Consider the following 9228-nt stretch of genomic DNA (forward strand, 5'->3'; position numbering starts at 1 on the left):
TAGGCATTAACCTGATCCAATGTGCTCAAACACTCAGCTGCATTGTGACCATCCATACCGCATCTAGCACACGACTCCTCCTGTTGACTCATATCATGAACCATCTCCTTATTACCCAATGCTTGGGTAGTCTTCATCTCAGCAATTTGGACGGAAATAGCCTCTAATTGTACCGCAATAGCACTATCTCCACCATTCTCTCGCGTACTTCCCTTAGGATTTCTATACTTAGCAGTATGGGTGCGTGGCAATCTGATCAATTAGCTTCCACACGGTATTATCATTGGTGTTGTCCTGAAACCTCCCATTAGCTGAAGAATCTAGTAGAGCACGATGATCATCATACAACCCGTTATAAAATTGGTTGCAAAGAAACCACTGTATGTTGAAAGCCATGATGGGGAATGGAATGGACCAACCGTTTAAAGCTAATCCATGCTTCATTCAAATCTTCAGCAGCTCCTTGATTGAAATTACTAATTTGACTTCTCAGCACATTAGTTTTCTGAGGTGGGAAGTACCTCTTGTAGAAAGCAAGAGCTAAAGTATTCCAGTCAGTAATTCCTTCATTCGCCATATCTAAATCTCTCAACCACTCCGCAACACCATCTTTCAAAGAAAAAGGAAAGAGTACCTCCTTCACCTGATCTTGTGTCACCCCAGTAGTCAGAGGGATAAAACAACAGTAAGTAACAAATTTCTCCATATGTTTTGCAGGGTCCTCAGTAGCTCCTCCTCCAAATAAATTCCGTTCCACCAAATTGATGTAAGATGGACGAATCTCAAAAGTTCCATTGTCTGAGGTAGGAAGCTGAAATCCTTTTGGGATGGAAGCCAATGTAGGCTCGGAATGACTGGCTAAGGTAGGCATGATGGTAATCTGATAAGTGCATATTTTATAAATTTTAACCCCTTATATTAGTTTGATTTTATATATCATTTAGCACTTATCAATTTTAAGCTAATATTGTGTTTCTAGTGCAATTGTGTGTTCAAGTGTGTTTTGTAGGAAAATGAGCTAAATGAGCTAAAGTACTATAAAATGTGCCAACACTAGAAGTAAGGCTAAGTATGAGAGAAAGATTGGACTAAGTGTTGGAAGTGCATGGATTTTGCATGAAGAAAGTGTGATCAAAATAAAAATGCAAGCAAAGTCAATATGCAAGTCAAGCCTAAATTCAAAGTCCAAATTATGGTGGAAAATATTGGATGCTAAGAAGAGCTTAGGATGCATGGAAATTATTAAGATGACCACCTTAATGCTCTTAATCACACCATTAAACAAGGCATTAATCGTCAACATAGGATACCATTTGCAATTAAGGACGTCATTAAGAGAAAATATGATGGACACTACGACCCCGATCGGGGTTGCCAAATCCGATCGGGGTTGGCTCCTCCTTGGTGCATGCGTTACTCCTATTGTTTTCCTATAAATAAGAGCCTATGCTCGATCATTGGAGATACCTCTACCAACTCTTCCACACATTTTTCCATCTAAATTCTCTCTAAATTTTAGTAGTTAGTTTAGGTTAGCTTAGTTTAGTTTAGTTTGTTTACATTTCTTTTTAGCAATTACATTACAATTCCATTTTAAGTTTAATTCCAAGTTACATTTCAAGTTTGTTCTAGTTTCATTATTCTTCTATTTCCATTTCCATTTCTATTCAAGGTAATTCTTATTCTATTTTCATTATGTTAATTATCATTTCATTTAGCATTAGTTTAATTTACATATACATTATGTTAGAGTAGTTTCTTTTGTCTAGGGAATGAAGGGAGCCATGCATAAAAAGTATTTGTAAAATGTTAAACTAGGTTGATATAATATTGTCTAATTGTTTCTATCACATGTTTGCACCTCAACGTTTAATCTTTGTTTAAAGGCCTTATTCATCGATTAAGTTTGTTCATTCGTTCTAAAGTCGAGAGGCACAGAATTGAATTAGACAAAGCATGTGTAGTAGGACGACCTAGTCATGGACGAGAGTTTCTTTAGGACCCGGTCTATGGTTGACACTAATGCCATAAGGTGGGTGTCTCTAAGCCTAAACAATTAACATTTATCAACTCCTATGTTTAATTGAGCATTTACATAAATTGCATGTGTGACCCGACTTCCCTAGATTATTTCTTTATCGTTATTGTTTTCTTCCATAAACCAACCAATCAACAAACGTTAATCTATCAAGATAAAATTCACTCCATAACAACTAATTAACAACTCCCGTCTCTTTGTGGTTCGACCCCTACGTACTACATTAATTTGTGTCTAGGGTACAAATATTATTTTTGCATAGGTGTGTGATAGCCTATCATAATCTCAGGGATTGTAATTTCAATTGGAATCTCAAGATCAGAAGTAATGTCCTCTTCAAAGGAATGATTTTCTGAAGTAGTAGAATGCTCCGTCTCAACGTTAAGTATACTCAAATCTTCTACTGACCCACTTCTTTCTGAACCTTTCATCTATAGTGAAAAGTCTTCTATGGCTAGGGATCTATTGGAAGAATCTCGGACCTAGTTAACCTGGACATACACGAAACTAACAAGAAAAGTGTGTGAACGGTCTCAAGGAACTAGGTTCCCTGAGACAAAAAGACAAAATAAACAGAAACAAACAAGAAAATTGTTGCCAACCCGGCAACGGCGCCAAATTTGATAAAGCTAAAGTCGTATCACCAATATCAAATTAAATCTATCTCAATACTAACAAAATAGCTAGTGGTAAGATAGGTATCAAATCCACGGGGAGGCGGTAATAATCAGTTTGCTTGGGGGTTTTGGTTTGTTTGTTTTCTATCAACTAAAAAGCAAGTAACTAAATGATGTATAACAATAATAGTAAAGAGTCTAGGTTTTCGGTTCACTAGGTCGCATATATGGGGTTTCTTAATTGCTAAGTCAATCAAATTATCTAAGGTCACAAGATTGATTAATTCTATTATGTCCTTTAGATCAAGTCTAACATACAATCGCTAGTATTAAGCACAATCTATTTGATTATCGCAACCTATATTAATTCTAACCCTGTCGGTGAAAGTATTAATTCGCTACACTAATTATTAATTCAGGCCTAAATCAAATAATTAGAATAAGAACAATATCCAAACGATAATTCATGTGATATTATTAACAATCAATTAATATTCCCCTTTCTAATCAACCTAGATCCCCTTCATCCTAGATAAAGAGATTAGCTACTCAGAGTGAATTCAACAATAACAATAAAGATGGATGACAACATAATTAAAGACATGAAATAATAACAATCAATTGAAAGCATAAAACTTGAGTAATTAATTAACGAAGAATGATTAGTACCTTAGTAATTAACAAGGAAAAATTAAGAACAAAGTATGAATGCCAAAGTATGTTTCCAGCCGTCCAAAAGTGATAAAAAGCGTAAAAACATAAACCCTACGAGTTCAGAATATATAATACAAACAAGACATGTTTTAGAAAAATACGGAAATTAGTCTATCAAAGAGGTTCCTCGATCGAGCCTCGGCATACTCGATCGAGCTCTCTCGTACTCGATCGAGGAACCAAGGCATCCAGCTTGATTTCTTCTTTACTTGTCTTCTCGTCTTCAAGTCTCCTCGTTTCTCATGCCATGCTTCGTGTTTTCCACTATGCCATAACCGCAATGCTCATCTTAACTCGATTCACCTCGTAATGCGTCATTTCTGCATTAAAACATAAAGTAGCAGCAATATCGACAATTCACTATAAAAGGCATATAAATGGTATAATAGGCACGAAAACGGTATAGAAATCAACATAAAAGGAGTTATCAAATTGTATATAAAAGTGATACATCAATTTTCCACTTTAGTGGGCACGATATGAAGCCAGTAATCTGGGCCAAAAAAATCAATAAAATCATTTTCCGACAGGTTATTATAAGGCTCAATCCCGACTGAAACTGCAGTCTCATAACACCAACAACGGGCTACATTTCCAATTGTGTATCCTCCTCCACCCAAAACAATTAACGAAACATTATATGACCTAAGAAATTGCAAGCAATCAGCATGGCTTTTAACAGACATGTTGAAATCACCAAGCTTGTCACCAGAGAGTGAATAAGCCCCACATTGAAGAACAATTGAATTTGACAGGTAAACTTCCATGACCTTTCTAATAATGGGACTGAAAAGTTCACGGTAGCTGACGTCATCCATGCTCTTTTTTAATGGGACATTGAGGGAATAATTCTTGCCACCATCCACTCCAACTTCTTCAATGTCACCAGTTTCTAAAAATAAATATTCGTCAAAGCCATATTGATGGAAGGAAACAATCATTACTATGTCAGTTTTGTAGAAAGCCTCTTCAACACCATCTCTATGGTGAACATCATAATCTATGTATAACACGCGTTGCACAAACCAACCAAAACAATCAACAGTTGAAGTAAGCATGAATTCTACAATACCACCTTTCAAGGTTATTTCATGTACATATTCTTACATCGTTCATGCCATTCTATTTCGCATGGAAGCTTCCTATTGTATAATTCAATTCAACAACATTCATTTCATTCTACTAGCCCAATCCACTATTTTACCCACTAATTCAACCTATCACGTGTTTATTAATCCACTAAGGGGATGTTTGTTTTGTGCATGGGTATAAGGTTGGAATCAGGAATCATACCCGAGTGGTATGGGTGTGGAACATGATTTACCTTGTGTTTGTTTTATTTTTCAGTGGTATGGGTTTGACCTCAATTAAGGTTAAAATGCGTAAATTAAAATATTGTAAATACTACTTTTCAATATTATAAAGTCATGAAAATGATTATATAATCAAATAAGTATATAAAAAATTAGATTTACAATATGCTATAATTTATTTTTTCATATTTTTGTTCATATTAGTTTGATACCCCTGGATATCAATCTCATACCCACCTCCCTCCTTAGGTATGAGAAACCCATAAAACCCTTGTATTTGTCAAACAAACACTTGATATGGGTTTGACTCATTACAAACTCATACCTCATACCTTTTTGTATGACCCAAACACCCCCTAACTTTATCATTAACTAACCCTAGTCACAAGGAAGCATGCATTATAACAAATTTTGGAGTAATAACGAAAAAAGGGGGAAGAGAGGAGAATACCTTGTAAGTTTTGAGGAGCTTGAGAATTGCGAGAACGATATCATTAACATAACAAAACCCAGACGTCTCACATTTCTTAGCATGATGCAACCCGCCGGCCCAATTAATGGCAATATCAGTTTTTTTCATTGTTGAGCATGGTCGTAGCTCCGATGGATCCCCCGACGGACGCTTGACAAAACTCGACAAAACGGGGAAAACTGGACAATCGCCTCCAAGATTGAACATTTTGACAAGGTTAGGGGAGACCTTCGACAAATAGTCGACGTATTTGTCCGTGTGGAAGTGCCTCATCAAAGTCTCGTCTTGCTTGACAGGTTTCCTCTCATCCACTGAATCTAACAATACATATCTCATCATCAATTTATGTGTCATGTGCATACACGCTTTGGATTCATTACGTGATTAAGCCCGTAATCATAATTGCCAATGTCGCGGGTTCGTAAAAATACATCACCCAGCAGGAGGATGGTAGGTGGTACCGTCGTCAAGTACCAAAAATAAATACCTAGATACAACTAACAGAAGTTAGCAGCAAGTAGGGTCGATCTCCACAGGGAGATGGGAAAATGTCAGCTTTAATTAAGTCCGTCTAGGTAACCAGTTCTGGGGGTTTGAAAGGGCTGTTCTAATCTAATGAGATCAAGAAAGAGAGAAAAGGAAAAGGATTAAAGATTAAGCAAACAGAGAGAGAACAGCTAAGACAGTCGGTTCACCATGATTCTTCAGTCATGCAATCTAGGTCTCAGGTCAATGCAAGTATGGTCTATGGGGAAGTGAATATCTCCTCCCGGTCTCAATTCGCCCTAAAACACAAATAGCTTAGCTTCCGCCCTCACTATGTGCCCTAATGTTCGCTACAGGTCTCACCCTTTCCAATCTTCCGATCTAGGTCAAGGTTTACTGCGATTTAATGACTAATTGCGTCGACTCAATTAGACAAAAACATTTAAATGTAGCGATTAACAACATAAACTAAACTAGCATTAAACCTAATAATTCGATTTACAATTCCCTTAAAATCATGGCTCCCCTATGTCCTAACAAAGAAAATTAGCTACGCATTATTATTGTGATAACAACAATCATACATAAACAAGAAGGGTTAAACATGATAACAAGCAATAGAAGATTAATGATGACAATTACAAATAAAGAGAGAAAGAATTAAAGAGAAGCAAAAGATTAAGATTAAGATAAAAGAAAGAGGTACCGATTACAAATTTCTGATCCAATCCGTAGTTCTAAAGTAAGAGTCTGAGAGAGTAGAGAGGAAGAGAGAATGTCGTGGTCTAGAGATTAAGAAGAAGTACTATCACGCAGTTCTAAACCTAATATAAATCCTAATTACAAAGCCCATCTCGAAATAAGGTAAAAAACACGCATACAATGTAAAACCTCTCGATCGAGTAGAATAAAACCACTCGATCGAGGACAAAAATAGAAATTCCTCTCGATCGAATAAAATTAGGGTTCGATCGAGTACTTCATGTATCAGCCCTCAAAACAACTCGATCGAGTGAATCTTCAAAGGATAAAGCATTCGAGCGACTAATAAGTGGTCGATCGAGCTATATTAGCACGTAGGACTCCTTGACACCTTCCGAGGTCAGCTCACGCGTCTTTTAAGTGTTAGATTCCAAGCTCCGATTCCTTATTCTCCACAAATGCATACAAATGAGACAAATTTAGGCTCGATTTATCTTTTTTATGGTCCGTACCTGCAATTTATACAAGACAAAACAAAGTAGACTATCCGAGGGTATTTGTAGCTAGATGCTACATAAATAGTACAGAAATGCGTGTAAAAATGAGGTAAAAACCTTATATAAAATACATCAAATCTCCCCAAACCAAACCTTTGCTTGTCCCCAAGCAAACTATGAATGCAACTAAGAACTGATAGTGGAACGGGACCAACTTATCAACTACAAATCATCCACCCAAACCAGTTTAATGCAACAACTAACAAAGTGGCAAATGACAAGTGCAAACGAATTAAATCAATGTCCCAAACTTACTGAACCGTCGACCTTGCAAGACTCAAAGATATCGGACTCTCACGGGTCGTTCATCACTCAAATTAGGCATAGGGTGAGTATTGATCGGTCCGTTTCGTATTCACAAATAAATAGATGTGGTCGTTGGTCACGGTCGAATCAAAACACAATTTATAGCTTAACAAGCAACTCTACAATTAGTAAAGAAGCAAGTAAAGGTCGGATCCTAAGGGACGGGAGTTGAAATGAGATTTCTATTGTAACTAGCGGTGTCTAAGGGGTGTCACAAATTGGGTTGATGTAGAAGGTTACTAAACTAGAATAACAATGAAAATAAACAAGCAAGATGAATAAAAAGGGGTGTAAACAATTGATTAAAGGCATTAGGGTGTCATGGGATCATAGGGAAATCATGGGACGTGATCATACAAACATGTTCTCAAATTATAAGCAAGCAATTATTGTTGTGATGGATTGAGTTGGGTTATATCTTACAATCCTAGGAAAGTTTGGGTCCCGGAGCCGAATCGATTAGATTGTACAACACCTACAAGTCGACTTAATCTTCCCTACTCAACAACATGCATGGTCTAATGAGACTCGAGTTGGGTTATGTCTTACAAGTCTAATTGAAAAGATAGGAGATGATAGTAAATGCAAGGATTCATAGGCTTAGCATTTCATCAAGTATAACATGTGCATGAGTTGAGATCAAAACAAGCAAGCAAATAAAGCATGAAAGCATATTAATTTAAGCGTGAATCATTCCCCATGTTGGTTTCCCCTAATCACCCATTAACCCTAGCTAAGAGACTACTCACTCATTATCATGTTGATCATGCTAGCAAGGTTGTCAATCATACTAACAATATGAAACATGATGAATAAATGAAAGTAATTAACAATAATTAAAAAGGGATTAAGAGATTATACCTACTAATGATTCCAATAATAAAGCAAGAATAATAGAAGTACTTGAATGCTAGATTGAGAGGTTGTCAATCTCCCAATAATAACCCAAATAATCTTCAATTACCCAAAATAAAGGATGAACAAAAGAGAGATTAAAGAACTAAAACTTGGATTAAAACTTGATTAATACTTGATTACAATATTGAAGAGAGTTTTGATTGATATTAACTACACTAATTATTGATAAGAAGAACATGCTCCTCTAATTAGCCTAATGGGGTATTTATAGTGAAAATTAGGGAGGATGCATTAGGGTTAACTAAGGGCTAAACTAGTAATTACACTTTTTAAGTTGAGCAAGGAGGACCCGGTATTTTTACGAGAGAAGGGCTTCTCATTTCGTAGCTTGAAGAAGGCAATCCGTCTTTGTGAAGAAATCCGGCCGGAATAAGGTCGGGACGGCCGGATTTGGCGGTGGAATCCGAGCGGATTCTGGGAATCCGGACGGATTGTTGAGGGGAATCCGAGCGGATTCTCGCAAGGGACGCTCGGATTGCGCAGACGGACGGATTGCTTCGGCAATCCGCTCGGATTGTCGATCAAAGATAGTAACTTCTTCTTTTTCTTCCCTTTTCTTCATAAATTCCTTGGGGATTTCCTTGGGGACTCAAGGATCTTTCCTCAACATTGCTCTTCTACTATGATATGTACAAAGGCCTTCTAATCTTGTCTCTCCTTGATGCTTGGTCATTGGATTCGATCAATTTAGTCTTGTTTTTCCATGAAAATACAAGATTCTTACTCCTTTCCTACCAAGGGATCAAAATCTCAAAGAATATGCAAAACAAAGAACTAAAGATAAGAAATGACCCAAATAAGCACTAAAAAGCATGGAAACAAGGCTAATTCGGGGGCTAAATATGCGCCAACTATGGTCACATCAAATATCCCCAAACCGAACCTTTGCTCGTCCCGAGTAAAGAGGTGACAAAGACTAGGACCAATACTAACCTATCCTAATGATATAGCCGATATGAGACAATTAGCGGGTCTCACTCCGCCCCTTCAACTCACAACAAGACAACCATGAGGTAGGATGCCTTCTTGCAAGGCAAGGTGGGTCTTGCCAAAATGGCGACACATCCAAACATTAAAGCACACAAAAACACATAATGGATGCATC

At 37.1% G+C, this 9228-nt stretch overlaps 1 non-coding gene and 1 pseudogene across 1 annotated transcript; one reads left to right on the forward strand and one right to left on the reverse strand.

The window, feature by feature from the left end:
* The first annotated feature begins 389 nt into the window (after positions 1–389).
* Positions 390–496, forward strand: LOC141593352 (small nucleolar RNA R71). The gene has a single exon (XR_012521441.1). It is a non-coding gene; the product is annotated as a small nucleolar RNA R71 (small nucleolar RNA).
* Positions 497–3821: 3325 nt separating this feature from the next.
* Positions 3822–5490, reverse strand: LOC141590537 (histone deacetylase 6-like; annotated as a pseudogene).
* Between the last annotated feature and the right edge of the window lie 3738 nt (positions 5491–9228).

This window comes from Silene latifolia, chromosome 7 (genome assembly GCF_048544455.1).
Source record: "Silene latifolia isolate original U9 population chromosome 7, ASM4854445v1, whole genome shotgun sequence".
NCBI lineage: Eukaryota > Viridiplantae > Streptophyta > Magnoliopsida > Caryophyllales > Caryophyllaceae > Silene > Silene latifolia.